Source organism: Dreissena polymorpha, chromosome 11 (genome assembly GCF_020536995.1).
Source record: "Dreissena polymorpha isolate Duluth1 chromosome 11, UMN_Dpol_1.0, whole genome shotgun sequence".
In the NCBI taxonomy this organism is placed as follows: domain Eukaryota; kingdom Metazoa; phylum Mollusca; class Bivalvia; order Myida; family Dreissenidae; genus Dreissena; species Dreissena polymorpha.
The window spans coordinates 66,531,512-66,556,610 of NC_068365.1; the positions used below are offsets into that span (position 1 = coordinate 66,531,512).

Sequence of the window (25,099 nt, forward strand, 5' to 3'; positions counted from 1 at the left end):
ATGCATTTATATGTGCTTGCTTGTGAGGAATGGTGTATCTTGGCGAGGCCTTACAGCTGTTGGCAAGTCATCAAGAGGGCTTGGTCAAGGTCATGGTTTCAACAAGCCCAAGGGTGGCTCTCGCCGGGCTTATTGGAACAAGCAGAGCACCTTAATCTGCGCAGAAAGCTTAAAAAATGTTTATAAAATTGTATTTTCTTTCATTCTTGGGGATTTGGTGTATCAGTCCATTGATTTATACATTTTCCCCATAATATTTAACATAACATAATACAGCCAACACACTGCCACGAAGCCCCTGCAAGTATTGATTGATAGTGACATGGGGTTATTTACGCACAAATGATTCATAGTCACTCCCATATACCGTGCCTTTGGACCGAAAGACGTGCATTATGTAAATAATTACGGGTATTGTTATGATTTTTATAGTGATAAGGGACTGTTTAGCGAAAGTTAGTTTCATAAGAAAAATATCGTAGTAAAAAAAGGACCGAGATCGGGTTTATTCAGAGTTCGAGAGTTTCCCTTATTACTACTCACAAGCACTGCGACAATGAACCAATATACATAATTGTTTTGCTTTGTCGATGGGTTTTAGCAGAATGATGAGTGGCTTATTTTTCAAAATACATGCAAAATTACAAGCGTCTGGGTCCTGCTGATCCAGAAAAGAAGATTTTAAAAGTTTTCACTAACACAAATTATTAAACAAGTAACCAATAGGGCTGGGTAAATTTTAACCCAAGAGGGATGATTTTAACAAAGTTGCTAAGGACCAGTATACGATGTTTAAAAGTAAACAAAATATATCCTGCCTTAACGTTTTGAGAAAAAACTTTTTTTAATCTGTAAGTCTTAAAATATTTTTAATCATTTGGCGTGACCACCAGTTTATGCCCAAGGGGTTGACCACAATAAAATGATACATGCTAAAAACCAAACCTCTTAGCCTTAAAGTTTCAGGGAAGTTATTGTTTAAGTGTAAGCTCCATACATATAAAGCAAGTAACCCTCAGGGAGTGGACAATTTTCACCCCGGGTTATTATTTAAACATTTTAAAACTTCGGACGAACCGAACGATCAACAATAGTGACTTCTAAATACTCCCTCCACAAACTACTTTTACCTTATGTCGTATTTTGGAGTGGATAGAGTTTATTTTTAATTCAATTGAAATGTCATGAGTACCATTGTTCTTATTGTTTCATGATGAGTTGACAGATGACTTCTAGATTGTTCAAACTTTCACTAGCATAAGGAAAACGTCTTAGTCCACTGGCTCTCATATTTTTTAGTAGACCTGAGTCGTTTTTAAATATACCATTTAAAAAGCGCTCTTAGCGAGTTTTATAAGGATTGGGTAAACATGCAACTTTTTGAATATTAATAAACTTTTCATTTAATTTCACATTTCAACCTAGTTTTCGAACGCTGTTTTGTAATTTACCCAATACTCATTTAGACCAATATTCTACAAAGTTTCGTCAATGTTTGAAGTAAATATGATCTCTAGTGTAAACAATGTACATTTTGATAACAAACAATGTAGGAACGATAATAAACAATTTTCAAATTATATTCAAAAAGGAGCACTGTAAGCAAGTTGTGCTCATAAGAATTAATAAGGACTATTGATCGGTACATACGTGTTAGATATATTTTTCTGGTTTTGTATAAACTTCTGCCATCACTTTTTTTTATTGAACACTTCCCACTAGTAATATACCAGCTGTCTATAATCTTCCTTGTTAAGAAGAACTCGTTCAATTTTCAAGCATTAGTTGAAGTGTGCGGTTATTACTTGGTTTTAAAAACTTCCTTCTGCAGTATGTAGAGGGTGAATATTATTATTTTTTTACAAGTTTAATGTTTCAATAAACAAATGCAACTTAAAGTTTGAATAGTAGGTGTTTACAATGACTTTTCCTAGTAAGATGCTTTTTGTACAGACATTCTGATTTTGCGAAAATAAGGTTTTTCTTTATAATTCAAAGATAATTTTGAAGGAGTCCGACGGACTTCCCCGACACAAAAACAAGGAGTCCGAGTCTCATTTCCCGTTAGTGTCGACTACTGATTAGTAATATGCGTTTGTGTTGTATGCATTTAACACTTCCGTCACTAATGCACGAAGTGACCGCTGTACATTCAAGTTGGAACAACGCCATGTTGTTACGTGGGTGTATTGATATAGGCCACACTTTGTCTCATACAAATATTCTAACGATTGATTGCCACGACATTTCGAAATGTTCACACGCGTCTGTCTAATTGCTAATGGGGCCAATCCTGTATCTGGTTTCACTATGATATCACAATATAACCAGGGATGATATTTGATTATTATGAGCATTGTTTGGCACAAAATTGGGCTAAATGCCTCTGCGTGAAGTGTCGTCTCATAGGTATCCATGCTTATCAGGGACGACGATTCTCGCCTTTACTGGACTTTTGTTAAGAAGATACTTCGTTTAAACAAAAATTCCATAAAACTGAATGTGTCGTCCCTGATAAGCCTATTTGACTTCACATTCTAAGATGGGAGTTCACTACACATATGTTATGGCCCTGTTATTCCATATATTTGTTTATATATATTCATACCATCGAAGACATGTACGTATCGCTAAAAGGTTCACAAACAACAGACGATACTTCCTTTTTTTAAAAGAAACAACAAAAGGGTTGTGTCACAAGTTGTAACAACACAAGAGAACGACCCTTCTTTTTATGTAAGACATGAAAAGACAAAAGTTTGAACAAAGTCGTGTTTTCCATTTAGCAATATACCGAAAAAGCGCCTGTAAGCGCAATACTCTGCACGTTAACTTCCGAAGCTTTGTATGATTATTTAATTGAAGGCCCAAGACTAGCAATTACATGCGTGACATATATGTTCTTTTATGTATAATAATGATGTTAGAAGCATATGAAACGGTTTCAACAAGTTATGGAATCTGAAGTCACGTAGAATGATTGATCAGTGATCTTATTGCTACTGTACTACATTATTAATGAATCATCGTACTGAAACTGTATTACGAGATTGACCGATTCTCTTACGTTATCTTACTGCAACTGTATTACTTTATTGAAAGATTATCTTACGTTGTGGTCCAATGATCTAACATTATTGATCAATAATCTCACTGTAACTGTATTGCGTTTTTGATAATTGATCATACCTTATGGTCCAATGACCTTACATTATTGATCAATGACCTTACATTATTGACCAATGACCTTACATTATTGACCAATGACCTTACATTATTGACCATTGACCATACATTATTGACCAACGAACTTACATTATTGACCAATGACCTTACATTATTGCCAAATGACCTTACAATATTGACCAATGACCTTACATTATTGACCAATGATCTTACAGTATTGACCATTTATCTATCATTAATAAACAATGATCTTACATTATTGACCAATGCTCTAACGCTATTAACCTTTGATTAAACGTTATTAATTAAGGATATCACCTTATTGACCAATCATTATACGTTATTGACTAATGATCTTATACTTAATTGACCATTGCTATTACTCCATTATTCAATCATAACACGTTATATTGACTGATGCTCTTACGTTATGAACCGATGATCTTTCGTTATAAATTTTACAGATGCTTGTATGTTATTAACCGATGATCTTAGGTTATTGTAAAAATATATAAGCGCTTACAAACTACATTTGTATAGCACATGATATTACAATTTTTGTAGCACATATATATTTTGTACGAACAAAAGCACAATAGTAATATTGAATTTGAGATGCAAACCAGTGGTTCAGTTAAATGTATGGCACGAATGCATCACATATTAAGTCTATATCATAGAAGTCAAATAAATTCAAAGAATTGAGCGTAATAACGTTGACAAATTTTCTCAACATTTGCAATACAGATGTAATAAATGCTTTACCGTTATACACATAATGTAACAGTAATGCTGAAGCATACTGTTCTGCTATATAGATGATTTTTTAATTGAACTAATTGCACTGATTATAAAATCATCTGCATGAAAAGTTAACTGCATACATTATAATATACATTTTAAAGATGATTCATGGAAACCGACATTTTATATTGTAGGCACTTACTGTTAAATGAAGAAGGCTTCCTTTTAAAAACTACAGGATTCCTCCTTCTCCTCATCCTCCTCGTCATCGTTATCATCATCGTTATCATCATCGTTATCGTCATCGTTATCATCATCGTTAGCATCATCGTTATCGTCATTGTTATCATCATCATCATCATCATCATCATCATCATCATCATCATCATCATCATCATCATCATCATCATCATCATCATCATCATCATCATCATCATCATCAGCATAATCATCATCAGCATCATCAGCATCATCATCATACATCATCATCATCATCAGCATCATCATCATCATCATCATCATCATCAATTCATCATCATCATCATCATCATCAGCATCATCATGCAACACATCATCATCATTCAATCATCATCATCATCATCTCATCATCAAGCAATCGCAGCACATCCATCATCATCAATCATCAGCATTAAGCAGCAAGCATCATCATCAATGCATCATCAGTAGCATCATAAGCCATTAAATCATTCAGCGACCTAGCATCATCACGCATCAATCACATTCATCATCATCAATCATCATCATCATCATCCTCATCATCATCATCATCATCATCAGCGACATCATCAGCATCGACATCATCATCAGCAGCCATATCATCAGCATTCATCACATCATGTCATCATCATCAGCATCATCATCATAATCATCATCATCATCATCATCATCATCATCATCATCATCATCATCATCATCATCATCCATCATCATCATCATCATCATCATCATCATCATCATCATCATCATCATCATATCATCGTCATCATCATCATCATCATCATCATCATCACCATTATCATCATCATCACCATTATCATCATAATCACCACTTTTATCTTGTTTTACACTTGAAGATTTTCATTATTCGCTGTTGACAATACTCTTTGTATTTTTTGTCTAACAAACGATACCAATTAAACTTCAAATATATTATCCTTATAGAGTGCGTCTACGCATATTGTCAATTAATTTTCATGAAGAAATTGATTATTATTTATAAGACGTGGGCCTTTTAAAAGCATTGCATGATCGGCGAATTTAATTATATATTTTCACTTCTATGAGATTGTTATTTTGTTTATTTATCATTCATATAGAAATCGCCCGATACCCATGTTCACATGCCTACGATATATACATTCATTGAGAGAAGCGCATTCACGTTTTGATACTCGCGCGGTTTTATAATATCCATTACAAGCTGCTCATAATTGAGTATTGTACATTTTCTTAAATTAATCTTTGCCTGAATACTGTACAGCTTTTTTCGTAAGTTATTATTCTACATGTTAGTTTGCTATGTGTTCGTAGAAATTTTAGGTAAAGACATACACAGTCTAAATAACATACACCATAGCTTTCTCTGTATTACACTTTGTATTAATAGGTCATGCAACTGGCATTATCGGTAATGCTTTTTTAGCGAGCCAATGACTCCGTTTAGTTAACTGCGTCGTCTTTCAATTACACCATGCAGTACATCATAACGATACTTAAACATATTTTGTATATGGCCGGTCCTGATTTTTCCATATCACACTTTGAGATTTACCGGGCGGTAATGTTGGTCTTTCATGAATAATGTATAAGTAAAGTGTGTATTGGACACATCTGTTTTAATTCAAATAACCGACTTAAAGCCAGTTTAAATTTAGTATTTCATCAAACCATACAAATGTTTATACCTTTATCAAATATTGATTCAATATGTATTTGAAGGCTCCAAATAATTTAGTATAAAGATTATTTAATTTAAATAAAATGATAAAGCTTAATACTGTAAAATCAATTAGACATGTAATATATATATATATTTTTGGTAATTGCGTCTAACCTGTATCTGCTACGCATTCATAATTGGCGTTCTTTGGGTTTTGTTCAAATGTTTCCATTTAAGGACATGCCTAAACAATAGGTTGAAGCTGTTAGTCTTCTCCTTAATGCGGAAGATTTGTAGCGGCGTTCCTATTCATAGTCTAAAGTACTCAAGTGCAAATAAGTGATAATTGAAGCACATAATTAACTGTACAATACCATCTTGTGAGTATTTTATTGTTTTGTTTCCTTATGAAACCGATTGTACTTTATATTTACAGCACTTTGCTGTGAACCTGACTTCTGCTTTAAACGCCATGTATTATGCTCTAAACGAAATGTTAGTGAGCATATCATAAAAGTGGTTTATACTTTACCTCATTGTTCTGCGTTTTTTTTATACTTACTTGCCTCACAATTGCCATCATTAGCCACATAACATAACCATCACCATCATTAACAGCAGCAACAACAAAAAACACCAATCAAACCATAGAGCAATATATCATCATCAACAACACCATAGTATCATCCTAACCATATCAAATCTTATAGCTATTATATCATCATCAACAAAATCATAGTATCATAATGACCATATCAAACCATATAGCTATTATATCATCATCAACAACACCATAGTATCATCATCACCATATCAAACCATATAGCTATTATATCATCATCAACAACACCATTGTATCATCATCACCATATCAAACCATATAGCTATTATATCATCATCAACAACACCATAGTATCATCATCATCAACATATCAAACCATATAGCTATTATATCATCATCAACAACACCATTGTATCATCATCACGATATCAAACCATATAGCTATTATATCATCATCAACAACACCATAGTATCATAATGACCATATCAAACCATATAAATATTATATCATCATCAACAAATCCAAAGTATCATCATCACAATATAAAACCATATAGCTATTATATCATCATCAACAAAACCATAATATCATAATGACCATATCAAACCATATAAATATTATATCCTCACAACACCATCACAGTATTGTCATCACTATATCAAACAATGTAACTATTATATCATCATCAACAACACCATTGTATCATAATCACCATATCAAACAATATAGCTATTATATCATCATCAACAACACCATTGTATCATCATCACCATATCAAACAATATAGCTATTATATCATCATCAACAACACCATTGTATCATCATCACCATATCAAACAATATAGCTATTATATCATCATCAACAATACCAAAGTATCATCCATCACCATATCAAACCATATAGCTATTATATCATCATCAACAACACCATGGTATCATCATCACCATATCAAACCATATAGCTATTATATCATCATCAACTACACCATTGTATCATCATCATCAACATATCAAACAATATAGCTATTATACCATCTTAAACAATTCCATAGTAACATCTCCACCATATCAAACCATATAGCTATAATATAATCATTACAATACCATAGTATCCTCACCACTATACCCAACCATATAGCTATTATATCATCATCAACAATACCATAGTATCATTATAACCAAATCAAACCATATAGCTATTATATCATCATCAACAAGATCATAATATCATCATCACCATATCAAACCATATAACTATTATATCATCATCAACAACACCATAGTATCATCATCAACATATCAAAACATATAGCTATTATATCATCATCAACAACAACATAGTATCATCATCACCATCGTCTTCATCGTTTTTGTCATTACGATTGTAGTGCCATACAAATCTAAACCTTAATAAAAAATATCAGCATATTATCAACAGTATAAGCATATATGGCAATATATATATCCATGATACTTACCAAAATAATAATAACGCGTTTGAAAGCAATAATTCATAAACAAGACAGCGTTTTGTTAAGATTGTTATTTCAAAACAAATGGGTATTGATCGGGTTTAATAAGTTTACCAATGGCTCTTTTCTGTCAACCAGACTGTGGCTTTGCACACCGTGTATAACGTTATATACGAATTGTAAGTGATCATATCATAAACGAGGAATATTATCCTTTTTTTTCCTGTTTTATCCTTATCTTAATCCGCCTTACCATTACAATCATTAGCTATAAAACAGTATCACCATCATCATAAACAGCAGCAACACCGCACAACACCAATCAAACCATATAGCTATTATATCATTATCAACAACACCATAGTATCATCATCACCATATCAAACCATATAGCTATTATATCATCATCAACAACATCATTATATCATCATAATATCATCATCACCGTATCAAATCATATAGTTATTATATCATCACCAACAGCACCATAGTATGATCATCACCATTGTCTTCATCGTCTTGGTCATCAAGATTGTATTATCATACAAATCTTAACCGTAATCATAATACAAGCATATTATATATATATATACAGGATAATAACCAGAATAATATTAACGCGTTTAAAAGCAATAATTTATAAAATAGACAGCGTTTCGATGAGATTGTCATATCCAAAAAAGGATTAAGTATTAAGTACTAGTATTTATAACAATAATAGAAGATGCCTTTTTAGAAGCTGTGATTCTATGGATTACCTGAACAATAAAACCATGTGAGCTTTCGTTATAGTAAGTAGAAGTAACAGCAGTAGTAGTAGAAGTAGTAGTAGCAGTAGTTGTTTTTGTAGTAGTAAAAGTAGTAATAGTAGTAGTAGTAGTAATAGTAGTAGTAGTAGAAGTAGTATTTGTTTCAGTAGTAGTAGCAGTAGCAGCAGTAGCAGCAGCAGGAGAAAAGGCTCAAATGTTGCGTTTTCTATGAGTCAGTTTGTATATATGCATTATATATGATTTGTACTTTAATTCAGACGATAGCGGCAACTTGTTACACCCAAATTACTTGGAGAGAGGCTTTACGCATGTTAAAGTCGGTCAGCAGAATTCTAATAAATACAAACGAAAATTCAGATTCATGCAGTGTTTCGCGAGTCAAATCGGTACAGACAAGTGGCTCTCGTTAGTTAAAGTGATCTGGTCTTTGTATAATAATCGCTTTCCCTCGTACTACTGATACATGCAAACATTATCACTGCATAATAATAAGAGTTGGTTTATGAAGGATTAAGGGGTATTCTTTAATTTGCTTTGTTTATTTTCTTCAATTTTAAGTTTACGATCATAAACAAATAACTCACGTGTACATGTAACAGTCCTTTTGTGCAGCAGACAATGGCAATCATGTGCAATGTTTTTTAACAAGTCGCTGACACTAAACTCAATGTGAAGATATTCAATCTATAGCATTTCAGAAACGATCATGGAAACTGTTCAAAACTGCAATAACATTAAAAACTCTTTAAGATATAGCACTATCATTGTTTCAAGAAAAAAACAGAAACCGTTAACGCTGCACAACCATTTCAAATTACAATAAAACATTGTTTGATCATGAAATCAAACATGTAACTGCCTATTGTCAAGTTAATTTGTAGCAGTTATAAAACTTTGAACAAACACCATTTTTGTTGACTGACTACAGACAATAGTTTGTATTTGAAAAGTCGACTTATATAAATAAGAGCCGCGCTCTGGGAAAACGGGGCTTAATGCAGGTTCCTTAAGTGTCGTCCCTGATTAGTCTGGGGTAAAGTACCTTCAATATAATCTGTGACGACACTTACTCAAACAACGAGATTTTCGTGATTTTTTTATTATTTAAACGACAAATTGCATAAAAGCGGAATGCACAGGCTACTATGGGACGACGCTTTACTCACATGCAGTAAAGCCAGTTTTCAAAACAATCATTGCAGATTACATCGACAATAATGTAAAGAAACAATTTCAAGACTATTTTTTATACTTAAAGAAATACAATTGTCAATTGTCTTAGTTTCTCTGTTAGGTATACATTTATCTGCAACATATCTTAGTCTGAGTGGATCAAATAAGTGGTGGCGATGTTAGTCAATAAATACTTTCACAATATTAATATTTCACGTATTACGGCTGGATAACGAACGTCACCGATGAGTTCGACGTTAACGCCTAAATTGTTTATAAGCCGAACCCGTACATATAGTAGGTATAATTTACAAAATACAATTGTTCGTGTTAATACTTGTATTCGAAAACGTGTGGTACAGAATAAATGTGCACTTGTATCCATGAGTTGCGAAAACAGTCCTTTGTGCTGTATAATAACCCTATATGACACTATGTGATGTACTAAACGTTTTATCATTGTGTTTAAGAATCGAATAGCATTTTTCTACATTTAATCGGTGTTATAACTGTCGGGAAATTTACTTCTAACTTGCAATAACGCCGACAAAATTGAATAGCATTTGTATTGTATTGGTGTATAATTTGTCGGAAAAAAATACGCTTAATTTCTATTTATTCTGACTGTCGTTTATTCGCTGACGTAAGAACCCCGTTTCACATACAGTTCCATAGTCGTCAAACAGCAAAAAAGAAAACCTTCGCGCCGAACAATCCCGTCATTTCAAGAATGAAAAAAAGAGTTGCTAAGATTTAATCGCGTCATTTTGCCATTAGCGGATGAAAACGTAGTTCAGTCAAACATATGAATATTTATTAAAATGTTGTTTGTTTTACTTTTTCAGATGTGGTTTAAGCGTGTCCAGTTAAACAACATCTGTAACGAAACATTGCTTTTCAAGTGACGAAATCCGGGACCCATTTACTATTACATTGCGTGTTAAAATCTCGAACGATTTTCGCATGTATTAGTATTATAAAGAAAGGATTATATAGTGTATATATGTGTGTTTCATTTTCTTGCTTATTATTCAACAACGAAACCGAGCTTGGAAAAAGTATACTTTATTAATGATCCGCGCTCAGGGGAAACGGGGCTTAATTCATGTGCGTAAAGTGTCGTCCAAGATTAGCCTGTGCAGTCCGCACAGTCTAATAAGGAAAGTAACTTTCCGCGTTTACGGAATTTTTCGTTTAAAAAAGTCTCTTCATTGCAAAAATCCAGTTCATGCGGAAAGTGTGGTCCCTGATTACAATGTGCAAGTGTGGTCCCTGATTACAATGTGCAAGTGTGGTCCCTGATTACAATGTGCAAGTGTGGTCCCTGATTACAATGTGCAAGTGTGGTCCCTGATTACAATGTGCAAGTGTGGTCCCTGATTACAATGTGCAAGTGTGGTCCCTGATTACAATGTGCAAGTGTGGTCCCTGATTACAATGTGCAAGTGTGGTCCCTGATTACAATGTGCAAGTGTGGTCCCTGATTACAATGTGCAAGTGTGGTCCCTGATTACAATGTGCAAGTGTGGTCCCTGATTACAATGTGCAAGTGTGGTCCCTGATTATAATGTGCAAGTGTGGTCCCTGATTACAATGTGCAAGTGTGGTCCCTGATTACAATGTGCAAGTGTGGTCCCTGATTACAATGTGCAAGTGTGGTCCCTGATTACAATGTGCAAGTGTGGTCCCTGATTACAATGTGCAAGTGTGGTCCCTGATTACAATGTGCAAGTGTGGTCCCTGATTACAATGTGCAAGTGTGGTCCCTGATTACAATGTGCAAGTGTGGTCCCTGATTACAATGTGCAAGTGTGGTCCCTGATTACAATGTGCAAGTGTGGTCCCTGATTACAATGTGCAAGTGTGGTCCCTGATTACAATGTGCAAGTGTGGTCCCTGATTACAATGTGCAAGTGTGGTCCCTGATTACAATGTGCAAGTGTGGTCCCTGATTACAATGTGCGGTTCATCTAAGATGATACTTTACGCAAATGCATTAAACTCAGTTTTTCCACGGCGCTGCTCAATTTTACTTTTTAAATTATTCTATAATCGTCAGATCTATATTTATTTTATTTAATGTGAAAAATCCATTGTTTTAATTTTTCTTTGGAAAAAAAGAATTATTGTGATATTAGCATCGCTCTGGAAAATGGGTTTTAATGCATCCACGTTAAGTTATTTAACAGAGCATGAACTACTTGTCCTTTTAATGTAAATAATTACACGAAAAATAAAGAATCGATGAATAAGTCGAAACAACCCAAACAATTCTGTGTCAATGGAAATCCCCGCAAATTCAATATCGACTTACTTTCGATTTCAAATGCGTCATTGGAAATCTCCGTACAATTCATATCAACTTACTTTTGATTTCAACGGATGGTCAAAATACATAAATTCGAACGAACAAGTGAGTTATTATTTGTATTACTTCTGGTTTTTATAAAACATGTTTATTAAGGATTGTTTGATCTTTTGCTAAAATATAATTTGTAATATGTGCAGTTACATTTGAAGTATTCGACCGTGTTAAAGCTATAATTGTAAATTACATTCGTTGTGTTGCATTCGAACATATGAACAGTGTGATAACATTTGAGACTTCTCAACAATTAATTAAATAATCAAATAATTGGTAATGAAATAATGGATGTTGTGGCAGTTATGGGGATTTATATTTATACTTATATACATTTCTTATGATTTGCCTACAATTTCTACATACACATACTGTTTTGATTTTATTTGCAATAATGCAATATGCTTTTTTGCATTCACACTGTTAAATAACTTATCATGTCAATCATTACTTGTCGTGTCAATCATTACTTATTATGTCAATCAATACTTATCATGTCATTTATTACGTATCATGTCAATAATTACTTATCATGTGAAGTATTTCTCACTATGTCAATAATTACTTATCATGTCAATCATTACTCATCATGTCAATTATTACTTATCATGTCAACAATTACTGAGCATGTCAAGCATAACTCATCATGTCAATCATTCCTTATCATGTCAATCATTACTTATCATGTCAATCATTACTTATCATTTCAATCATTACTTATCATGTAAATTCTACTCAGATTTTGGATTCAGACTGATTGATAACTGATCATGTCGATCATTACTTATCATGTAAATACTACTCTGTTTTTGGCATTCAAATTGATATGTATTTTCTTCTCCTCAATTGTTGCGTTTGTTTTTCAAGTTTTTTTTATCAGCCCGAAATCCGGGCTAATAACTGGTGACGTGTTTAATGATGTCATAACGTCATAACGTGTAGAATCAACTCGATACCTAACGCATCATTGGTAAATTATGTATTTTATACAATTGAAAATGCTACTTTTATTTTAAATCTATGCGAAGACTTTACTTTTTAGACACATAATTGAGCGTTACTTTGTTAAATAAATTGTATCATTTTGACATCTTAAATGTATTTCCCGCTTTGCCATCAGCAATAACAATATAAAAATCTATAAGGCACTGCACCATTTTTAGAATTAAAAAACGAAACCAAAAGTAAACCAAAAGTTAACATTTAATAAACAACTACATCTACAACGACATTGCTACACATCCAAAATAGTTTGTCCTAGATAAGTGCTCATCAATTGTTGCATTACCTTTTTACATCATACATTAAAATTAAGGTGTTTTAGTGATTTTTTTTTGACATCTTATCGATTTATTGACTAAAACCACTTGTCCTGTATACAAATATTTTAAGTTACTCTTACCAGTGTTTTTTCCAACCAGTAAGCATGAATGATGGCTAACAATAGCAATACCAATCAACTGGTCTATTAGTTACTTGTGTTTAGCTTACCTGAGCACAACGTAAAGACTTTTTGTGATAATATTTTTTCAATCGTCCGTGCGTCACCATTATTTACATTTATGTCACACTAGAGGCAACACTTTTTCACAATCTTCATATAATCGATCAAACATGTGTGCTAGTAATACAGCGAACGAGTAAGAAAATTAATTGCGTAAGTACAAAAACTATGTCATTTGGTAAACTGAAAGAAACCCCTCGTAAACACTTTGCATGCCACATTTTTTGTCAGAACATTTGTCCCAATTATATACCGACCGAGTTCTAAAATTGTTCAGGTCCGTTGAAAAGTTGGCGGGGCAATTTTTATTGAAAAGTGAAACCTTCTGACCGCTCTAGATGCTCCATTTATAGCTCAATTTGAAAGAGATAATATCTCATAACAATCTTCACAATGATATCAGGGCCGATTTCAAAATGTGTTCTGGTTCGTTGAAAACCGTGGCTGCCAGGAGGTGGGCAGTTTTTCTTAAATTGCTAAAGGGAAACCTTGTGAACACTTTAGGGGTCACATTTATTGCGCAGATGACAAATGTCGAAATAAATATATCGACCAAATTCGAAACTGGGTTATATGGGCAAAACTCTAATTGAATAGTTCAAATTATTAAAAGCTTGTTAACCCCAGATGCCATATTTATTGAACAATCGTAAAGAAATTGGTGAGATAATTAAACGTTTCCCTAATATGTCTCCGGCGAGTTTGAAATGTGTTACGTGAGCAGTTTAAAAACCATATTTATTTATATATTTATTAAACATACATGTAAGCCGCCATAAAAATATGGGAAAAATCTAGACGCCACATTGTTTATCAAATCATCATACCGAGTTTTAGTTCAGTATATTCAATCGCAGGTGAGTAACTGTGTTGTCCCTTAGCTTGATTATTAGTTGTATGTAACCTGACCGATTTTTACAACGCTATAATTTTTACAAGAAATCGTTTGGTCACGTTTTTCTTAAATTAAAAAAAAAAACTTTGCAAGCTTCATTGTCTAGGTAAACAAATAGAAACAGCATATTTTGATACATTTTTATGTTTTTGATTATTATACAAACTACTTTTATTAGACTGTTCAGCGATTTTCTTACTATTTTCCTGATAAGATTTTTTGTTCGTTCGTACTCTTACGATTATCATTTGTTCAATGTAAACTCTCCGCTTGAATCTTATGTTACTCATCATATGTGTAATACATGATAGATCAAGTTCCTTTTTTATTTACTAATGTTTCGTATCATTTTACAGCCATCTACAACGCCATGCATACCTCGATATCTAGTCAAATCTAATTGGTCTCGCCGTTGACGTTGTGTAAGTTAAATGTTGTATTGCAACATTGATGTGATATGCTGTTATTTGGTTGTAATTATTTGAATAACTCAACTAAACCCATCATTCCTTAAACGTTCAGTACTGCCTCTATCGTTTTGAATTCTTAATGCCCATAGTGATGGACAGTAAAATCTTATGTACATCTATGCAATACTTGTATAATGCTGAAGGCCTAAGACTACATTTTTAATAGTTGTGTAACGCTGTTATTTTACGGATTATTTTGTCATGCATTTTGTAAGTTGATTGTATTGTGTAATTTCAGTTTTACAAGGTTGATCCGTCATCTTGCTGAATGATCCGTTGTCTTCTGTTTAATAAATTCACGATTTCGACATTGTTAAATCACGCGTAACAAGACTGCCGAGATAACGCAAGATTAAGGGTTCAGGGGGGGGGGGGGGGGGTTCTGACAGTTTTCGCTCTACAGTAGACACCTTACCTATCCGCTATATTTCCTTTATAAATAGAATAAAAGCGATAAATTGCTGATTTATTACTAATAAAAACAATCATAATTTTTATTATAACGTTCAACGACCATCTGCTCGATAATAGTGCAGTATCATTGTAATTAACGGCTCCGTAATTAACTACCGGTATTGACAAAAATAACAAGATCATACCTTTCTCATGTTACTGTACTGTGTGCTGAAGTGTCAATAATTAAAACAACCCCAGACTTATAATTTTTGAGTGCAAGTTAATTTAAACCCACCCACTAATTAAAAATAACTCTTTTTTTTATTATATTAGCTCATTTTTCTAAATTTTCAGAAATAAAAACCAATTGGTACATGTACAGTACACTCCACGCGTTTTCCCCAATATCCCTCCATACTTCGCGGGGATTGACCTGGAGGGATATTAAGAAAGTCCCGCGAGACGCGGCGTTTGCATGATTTTGGACGCGGTGGTTAACGATCGGCAAAACTGATGAGCTGACGCGGCGGCCCTCGGCGTTGGCAACGCGGGGGAAACTCCGCGTTTTACGAGATAACGATCAATTTATTTTTGTTTTACTTCCTGATTTTCAAAAAAAAATACATTTATTACAAGTACATACATGTACATGTAGTATAATATTTACAATAAAAAAAACAACCAGGGCTTTCCTTAGACCTCAAATCTCAAGAGTCAAGGACTCTTGGGACCATATTTTCAAGAGTCAAAATCAAACTTCTGAGAGTCCTAATAATAACGCAGGAGAGTCAATGATTTTTTGCAATTTAAGCAAATTACTGAGATATAATATATCACAAGAGTTCCGCGGTCGGAGATGACCGCATTGAAGCCGGATTTTTGATTTAAATGACAGGAAAGTACCTTTCGTGTTTTTGTCAATGCAATACTTAAATTACTGAAATATTGTTCAAAGGTCAAAATGAAATGTAAGTACCAGTGGTCATCTAAGTGTGCTTGCAAACCTTCATGTCAAGTTTGAAGACTCTATGTCCAAGCATACCAAAGTTATAACAATTTTAACATTTTAACATTTAAGGTCACAGTGACCTTGACCTTCAAATGAATGACATTGAAATGACCAGTGGTCATCTTCTAGTACTGGCCAATCTTTATTTCAAGTTTGAAGACTCTAGGTACAAGCATACCAAAGTTATAACATGAAATAAGAACTTTAACATTTTTACATTCAAGGTCACAGTGACCTTGACCTTCAAATGAATGACCTTGAAATGTCCAGTGGTTACTTACTAGTTCTGGCCAACCTTCATGTCAAGTTTCAAGACTCTAGGTCCAAGCATACCAAAGTTATAACAACTTTAACATTTTTACATTCAAGGTCACAGTGACCTTGACCTTCAAATGAATGACCTTGAAATGTCCAGTGGTTACTTACTAGTTCTGGCCAACCTTCATGTCAAGTTTCAAGACTCTAGGTCCAAGCATACCAAAGTTATAACAACTTTAACATTTTTATATTGAAGGTCACAGTGACCTTCACCTTCAAATGAATGACCTTGAAATGACCAGTGGTCATCTGTTAATCCTGGCCAACCTTCATGTCAAGTTTGAAGACTCTAGGTCCAAGCATACCAAAGTTATACCATGAAATAAGAACTTTAACATTTTTACATTCAAGGTCACAGTGACCTTGACCTTCAAATGAATGACCTTGAAATGACCAGTGGTTACTAACTAGTTATGGCCAACCTTCATGTCAAGTTTCAAGACTCTAGGTCCAAGCATACCAAAGTTATAACAACTTTAACATTTTTTATATTGAAGGTCACAGTGACCTTGACCTTCAAATGAATGACCTTGAAATGACCAGTGGTCATCTGTTAATCCTGGCCAACCTTCATGTCAAGTTTGAAGACTCTAGGTCCAAGCATACCAAAGTTATACCATGAAATAAGAACTTTAACATTTTCGAGCACGCCGCCACCCCGCCCGCCCGCCCGCCCGCCCGACAACATCAATCTATAAGCCGAGATTTTTTCGAAAAAAATCCGGCTAAAAAGCAACAAATTAAAAGATACATGTATGTTTACATTTATTTCTTACATTTTACTGTCACTGCAACACTATGCATTTAAACATAATATTTCATTGATTAATAAATACAAAACATGTATTCTCATACAACATTAACTTCATGTATACAGCAGAGTAATATGTCATATGTTCTTCTTTCGCACGTTTGGGGGTGTTAGGAGCACTGTCATTTAGAGCTAAAGTACGCTTTGTCGTTGGCGTCTTACACACACTTTCAGAGTTACTACCGATTCCGAATTCGAAAAGGTTTCTCTGCGACATTTTCCGAATGCACAAGCACAATTACACTTTGCACAATTACACTTTATCCAATAACTTTGTTTGACCGTTTCGCGTGGCTATTAAATTAAGAATGAAATACAAAATGTGAAAAAAAAACAATTCTGCTGGCTATCACAAAAAAAAAACAACATACGGGTGGTACCTAAACACAATAGCCTATATAAATCGGTAAACTATAAAAGGAAATTATTTCTACTCGCCGATAAAGGTGCCTCCGTATTTAATCCCATCAAAAATTCCGACGCCCTTTAATTATTTCATGTGCCATCTTCACAGAAGACGTGCGACAAACACGCCGTTTTCTATGCCTTCTCAAACGGTCAATTATTACGCCTACATGTATTTTGTAATCAATCACTTTGCCACAAGGTCAGTTATATCGGTTCTATAGTTATTTTTAGCAACTTTGATGCAAAGCATGTAATTTGACGTTGTAGACAGTACATATGCCAGCATAACTTTCGCGCGTCTTTGAACTGAGCAATCATGAAGTAAAACAGTGATGGGTGCATTCAGCTTTGGAAATACATTCTGCCATACTCTGGAAATATCTCAAAATATGCTTTACGGTGTTCTGTGGATATGGATGTTATTATTTTATATTGAATATTATTAAAACGGACGCGGATGAGTCCATTCTGTTTTGGTGGGTTTATAGTTCTTCTTAAATGCTCTGAGCTTTTATGAGTACATACGTACAGCTCAGAGGGTCAATAGCTGGGAGTTGGATTATTGCAACTAGGTGGGTTTAATACACGTCTTTTCCGCAAACAGCTGATAACAAACGCTATGATAAATAATGGAAAGTTAATACACGCGTCATCGAACCCGCAGTGTTTTAATTGGTCAATACTAGATTTCTTAATTAACCAAACTCCGCCTACTGGGTGGACTTGTGCGTCGATGATTGGAAACGGGCGTTAACGATTAGCGTGTACTAAATGAGATATCTCCGACCCGAGCCAATTATCGCTTAGTCTTAACAACTTTTGATCTCGTTGACGCAAGTCGGTATATTCCCCCGGGTCAAATGTGACGCATGACGTAATTTTCTCAAGAGTCAAAAAGGGGTCTTCTGTAATTTTCAAGCGTCAAAACCCGGGAGCTCGGGTCAAAGGAAAGCCCTGTCGTTTATTTCATGAAATATCGTGTTGCTTGTAAGAAGAAGGTGTATGCACAAACTGTATTGATGTGAACAGTTGAGTGTAAAACTATTCTATCTATCATGCCTTTTCATAAGAGATAATGCTTATGTTCATGCTGAACACGCAGTAAAACAGTGTTAGAAAGACGCGGTCATGTTGCCAATGTTCTAGTGGTTTTCTCCAATCAGCCAATGGACTAAATGAAGTGTATTCATCTGTGTCTAGCTGCGTGCATTTTTATTAATGATGATTAAAGGTCAAAATGGAAATTATACAGCTACGCAGAAAAAATCAGAATGTTTGAATGTCTTATGAAATATGCAGTAGAATTGATTCTAACCAAAAAATTTGTTAGAGATTTTACACAAATATAAGAAATGACAGATGGGTCAATTGGATATGGGAAAAATCCGTCATGTAATTGGACTATCCATGCATTGATTTCTACATATGCTGACTATATTTCAATTTGGAGATCGAGATTAATTCAGTCCGAGGGAAAATGGCAACTTGCCCTTACTTACTTTTGTAACAATCACTTGATGCATATATTTACACTTAATTCTAACTTTTACTACTTTCTAATTTCATATTACAACACCTGGGAGAGATTGTCATAGAGATGTATGTGTGAGCCGAATCCACAATTTGGTAAGATAGGTGTTCATGTCAATATGAGGATGTAAATTGAAGTGTTATATGTTTTGTACAATGTATAATTGTCTAAGTTATTTTTATGTATGTATTGAATGATTGCTTAATTAATATAATTTCTTATTGTTAAATTGTGAATATGTATTGGCCACTAGTATCAGCCATTGATATTGCAATTTATTATAACATGTCTAATGTATTCTTCTTGAAAGAGTTATATTGCTCTACTATTCTGTTATATAAGTGTTAAGTGTTACATGTATTCCTTGTATCGAACTCAACATCTACATTGGATGTCTTCATTGAATATTATTACAGTCATCTGTATATATAAGAACATTAATGAACTCAATATTTAAAGTGTTCGCTGTCTTGCGTTTGAACCACAAAATATAACCCAAGAAGTAACTTCGTGCAACTAACTGGATTTCTTATAAAGAGTATAAAATAGAGGACATACAGTACTAGCACAGATGGCCAAGTGGTATAAGTGATTGTCTTTTACTGAAAGGGCCAGTGGTTCAAGCCACGGTTTGGAGATCTTTTTTTCTTTTTTTTTTCTTGTTTTAAGTTGGAGCTTTATTTATTTATCCGTTATTCACATTTACCAATTTAAAGAAGTTCAAAACATGCCAAAATCTATGAACAAGTCCTTTTACGTCATTAAATCGTTTTACTTTTATATACATGAATCAAACCATGCAATAAACAAGGTCACACAGTAATTAAGTAACTACAAATAATTAAGGTTTTTAGAAGTAAAGTAGAATAGCAGAAAAGTAAATACTTATACAATTACACTTCAACACCGTTATTTCGAAGACGTCGGGACCGTTAAAAAAACTTCGGATTAATGATTATTCGAAATAAACATTTGACAGACTTCTTTGATTCCTTAAAAATAAAACGTTGTGGAATTCCCATGGTTCGCTTACTTACACGCTTACTTAAAAACTTTATCTAGTCAGATAGCAATAGATTTCCACTCGTAACAAACGGGGGAATAAAACAATTCTTTTTCTTGTCTTTATTTTTCTCTAATTACAGAACATTTAAAATAAAACGAATAGCACAAATTATTAGACATACATACATATGAATACATTTTCGGAAATGAATTAACCTTTTTTTAATAATATGCGATGTCTCTCTGAACACCGGCATTCGCGCAGACAACAAAGGTGTAATTATCAGCTTTTGACGCGCCACTACAAAGGTGTAAAATTACTCTCAGTATTTTGCAGTTTTAACTTCGGATTAAAGATTGATAATAAGTGCAAATTATAGTGTTGGGACCAACGGAATCACTTGGAATTAACGATTTCTTCGGTTTAACGAAGTTCGGGTTAACAATGAAATTTTACATTAAACAAACAAGAATCAAAATTGTGACCTTTTATATACTTCGAAATAACAATGACTTCGGATTATCGGTGTTCGAAATAACGGTGTATTTGCATTTCCACAACATGTGAAGCACATTTTAATATTTTTACCTACATCTGTTCAAGGTAAATCTTAAACTCACTTTTATTTTTTAAATGCTATTGAATAGAATTTTCTAAATAAAGATAAATCATTAGTTTTAACGAGAAATACACCATAACTTCCGAGATATGGGGTTGGTTGAATCTGCAGGAATAGATAAAACCATAGGAGAGAAGGATAGTTAGAAGCCTTGTGCTTAACATATCCTAAAGTGAAGGGGCATGGTATTGAATATTGTGTAATTCTTTTATTTTAGTTAATTACATACTTAATACTTCAGAGTGTTCAAACTTCATTTGACAACTTGGTCAATAAACAAAACTGACTTTTGAACTTTTATGTATCAGACAATTGTAATGTGCTTTGATCTCATTCATCTTATTACATATGAGGCAGCCATATTGAAAGCATTATTACACACACAATGTGCAATTTAAACTGGATTTCACCTCACATACGGATAAGCTTTACGTCAATTGATATGATAATAACGATAATCAATATTTGAACATCATTTGAAAAGACAAACGATTGAAAATTCTATGACATAATGGTTATATTATAGCGGTAATTTGTCCTCTAGGTCATCATATTTGCAAAAACACACCATTACGCTGCAAGACAAAAAACGGAAAGTTTCGTTTCAAATTTCTCGTTGAAAAAGCGGCGATTTCATACCAGTCTTTGCATTTACCTGTGTTGGTCCATCATGAGCGATTTCGGGTTTTGGACTTGCCATTTTGAGCTTTACTTTCAGTGTTAACAGCGCGCAAACAAGCACAACAAAATGTCAGTTTTTCACGAGGTCCGCCGGAGCCAAAGGAGGAAGGCGTGGTCACGTGACCAGCAACGGAGCTGGCGATTGGCTGATCGAAAACGAGACTGAAAGGAGGCGCTAAATTCAAAACAAAAAATACGATTCATGTTGAAAAAAATCCATTACAGAGAAATTTCAAGTAAATAATGATTACCAAGTCAAAATATAAGGACTTTTTATTTCGCTGATTGTTTAGTTTATAAATTAAAAGTGGTTTAAATAAATTCATAATTGTCATTCATGTATCAGCTTCAAACAATCGGCATTTTGACCAGATGCATTTTAAAGCATTCATCAATCACTCGCATTTATGACGGACACGAGTTTACTTACTGGCAGAGGCATACATTGATAATAAGTCACGTATAAATATGACTCAAGCTATAAAGAATACCTAAGCTAACAAAAAATAAGAATCACATTATGTTTTATCTTTGCGTCATTTTCTGTGTTCTGTGTCACCCCAATGGCTACAAATAGTTCTGTTACAATATTGTTAACTTCGGATAGACACTATAAGTGACCATGTCAATTTCTTATAAACTTATTTCTGTCATCATGTTGGTAGATCTACATTAAATAAACCTATAAATTATGTACATGATTTTAACTTTGAATAATGGAATTGTTATACATGTAAGGGATTGATAATGTAAGCAGTACTTAAGACAAATATGTGTTCGTGTTAATGGCGAATATCTAGTGTGTGTGTATTTGAGATTTATTTACAGGTCGTCCAGCGTCTTCTCGACTGCAGATGTATCGACCTGCCCCTGTGACCCTTCAGGGGAGAAAATAAGGTCATATTATACATCATGGCACGATGGCCAATGAGACCTTAATGTGACTAGATGCTTTTTTTTTTTTTTTTTTTAATGGATTATGTAGTGGTTTGCCTTTTATCAAAATGGTTTTTGCAGTATTCCTATTATCTCTAGATTAGCATTATCCTTATTGGCATTAATGTTAATTCCTTATAGTTATGGCGAATATCTATCTATCTATCTATCTATCTATCTATCTATCTATCTATCTATCTATCTATCTATCTATCTATCTATCTATCTATCTATCTATCTATCTATCTATCTATCTATCTATCTATCTATCTATCTATCTATCTATCTATCTATCTATCTATCTATCTATCTATCTATCTATCTATCTATCTATCTATCTATCTATCTATCTATCTATCTATCTATCTATCTATCTATCTATCTATCTATCTATCTATCTATCTATCTATCTATCTATCTATCTATCTATCTATCTATCTATCTATCTATCTATCTATCTATCTATCTAGCTATCTATCTATCTATCTATCTATCTATCTATCTATCTATCTATCTATCTATCTATCTATCTATCTATCTATCTATCTATCTATCTATCTATCTATCTATCTATCTATCTATCTATCTATCTATCTATCTATCTATCTATCTATCTATCTATCTATCTATCTATCTATCTATCTATCTATCTATCTATCTATCTATCTATCTATCTATCTATCTATCTATCTATCTATCTATCTATCTATCTATCTATCTATCTATCTATCTATCTATCTATCTATCTATCTATCTATCTATCTATCTATCTATCTATCTATCTATCTATCTATCTATCTATCTATCTATCTATCTATCTATCTATCTATCTATCTATCTATCTATCTATCTATCTATCTATCTATCTATCTATCTATCTATCTATCTATCTATCTATCTATCTATCTATCTATCTATCTATCTATCTATCTATCTATCTATCTATCTATCTATCTATCTATCTATCTATCTATCTATCTATCTATCTATCTATCTATCTATCTATCTATCTATCTATCTATCTATCTATCTATCTATCTATCTATCTATCTATCTATCTATCTATCTATCTATCTATCTATCTATCTATCTATCTATCTATCTATCTATCTATCTATCTATCTATCTATCTATCTATCTATCTATCTATCTATCTATCTATCTATCTATCTATCTATCTATCTATCTATCTATCTATCTATCTATCTATCTATCTATCTATCTATCTATCTATCTATCTATCTATCTATCTATCTATCTATCTATCTATCTATCTATCTATCTATCTATCTATCTATCTATCTATCTATCTATCTATCTATCTATCTATCTATCTATCTATCTATCTATCTATCTATCTATCTATCTATCTATCTATCTATCTATCTATCTATCTATCTATCTATCTATCTATCTATCTATCTATCTATCTATCTATCTATCTATCTATCTATCTATCTATCTATCTATCTATCTATCTATCTATCTATCTATCTATCTATCTATCTATCTATATATATATACTGCCAGGCGCCCTTTAGAGCATTAAAGGCAGAGGGACATTATCGAGTCCGTTTCCTGGGAAGTACCAGTACTAGGTGTCTATGAAGAGATAATGAGAATGCTCCCCGAGTGGGGAGCGAACCCACGAACTCCCGATCGCTAGGCGGACACCTCATCCACTACACCACCGCGATCTTTATGGTGATGTTCGACGGGCGAATTTAGTTGGTTTTGATAATCAATTATTTTTTATATAAAATTAAGTAGGTTTTTAAAAAAAAAATCATAAGATATAATACCACAATCCTGCACCAGCTGAATGCCGGCTTCGATTAAATCGTACGTACCGTTAACCCGTCCGACTCAGAAACGTTTCAGTTAAATTACGTTCACTTCTAGCTATAGATGTGTATATAACATTTTACATGATACTTAATTACTTATCAAAAATGTTACGTAAGAAATGATACGGTTTCAGACAAAGACAGATGTGCACTGCAATCTTTATTAAATTGAGCACACACACATCTCCGTAATTCCGTGATTACATTAGTATAACATTTCAAGAATAAAGACGTTAATGTAAGTACATTTCTTGTTTACCATGCCGAACAGGTCTCCGACTAATTGCTCAACTTTTATTGATTTAATTTAAAAAAAATAATTCGCTGAAGAATTTTAACAATGACAATTATATTCCATTTAAAAGCTTTAACATATCAGTTTTGTATGGGATGCCCAGAGTAGAGACAAACAGACAGTACTTTGTCGCTTGGCACCAGCTCCATCGCAAATGTAGAACACGCCTTTTTCTCACCTGATACTCAACTCTCACTTCTGGT

At 33.4% G+C, this 25,099-nt stretch overlaps 1 protein-coding gene across 2 annotated transcripts in view; it reads left to right on the forward strand.

The window, feature by feature from the left end:
- Positions 1-25,099, forward strand: part of LOC127850612 (uncharacterized) — a 1,644,088-nt gene that overhangs the window by 446,135 nt on the left and 1,172,854 nt on the right. For both annotated transcript variants that reach the window (XM_052383755.1, XM_052383760.1), the window contains exons 1-2: positions 12,042-12,221; positions 14,926-14,991. The gene's annotated coding sequence lies outside the window, so the exon portion shown is untranslated. Of the gene's footprint in view, positions 12,222-14,925; positions 14,992-25,099 lie in introns of those variants that run through there.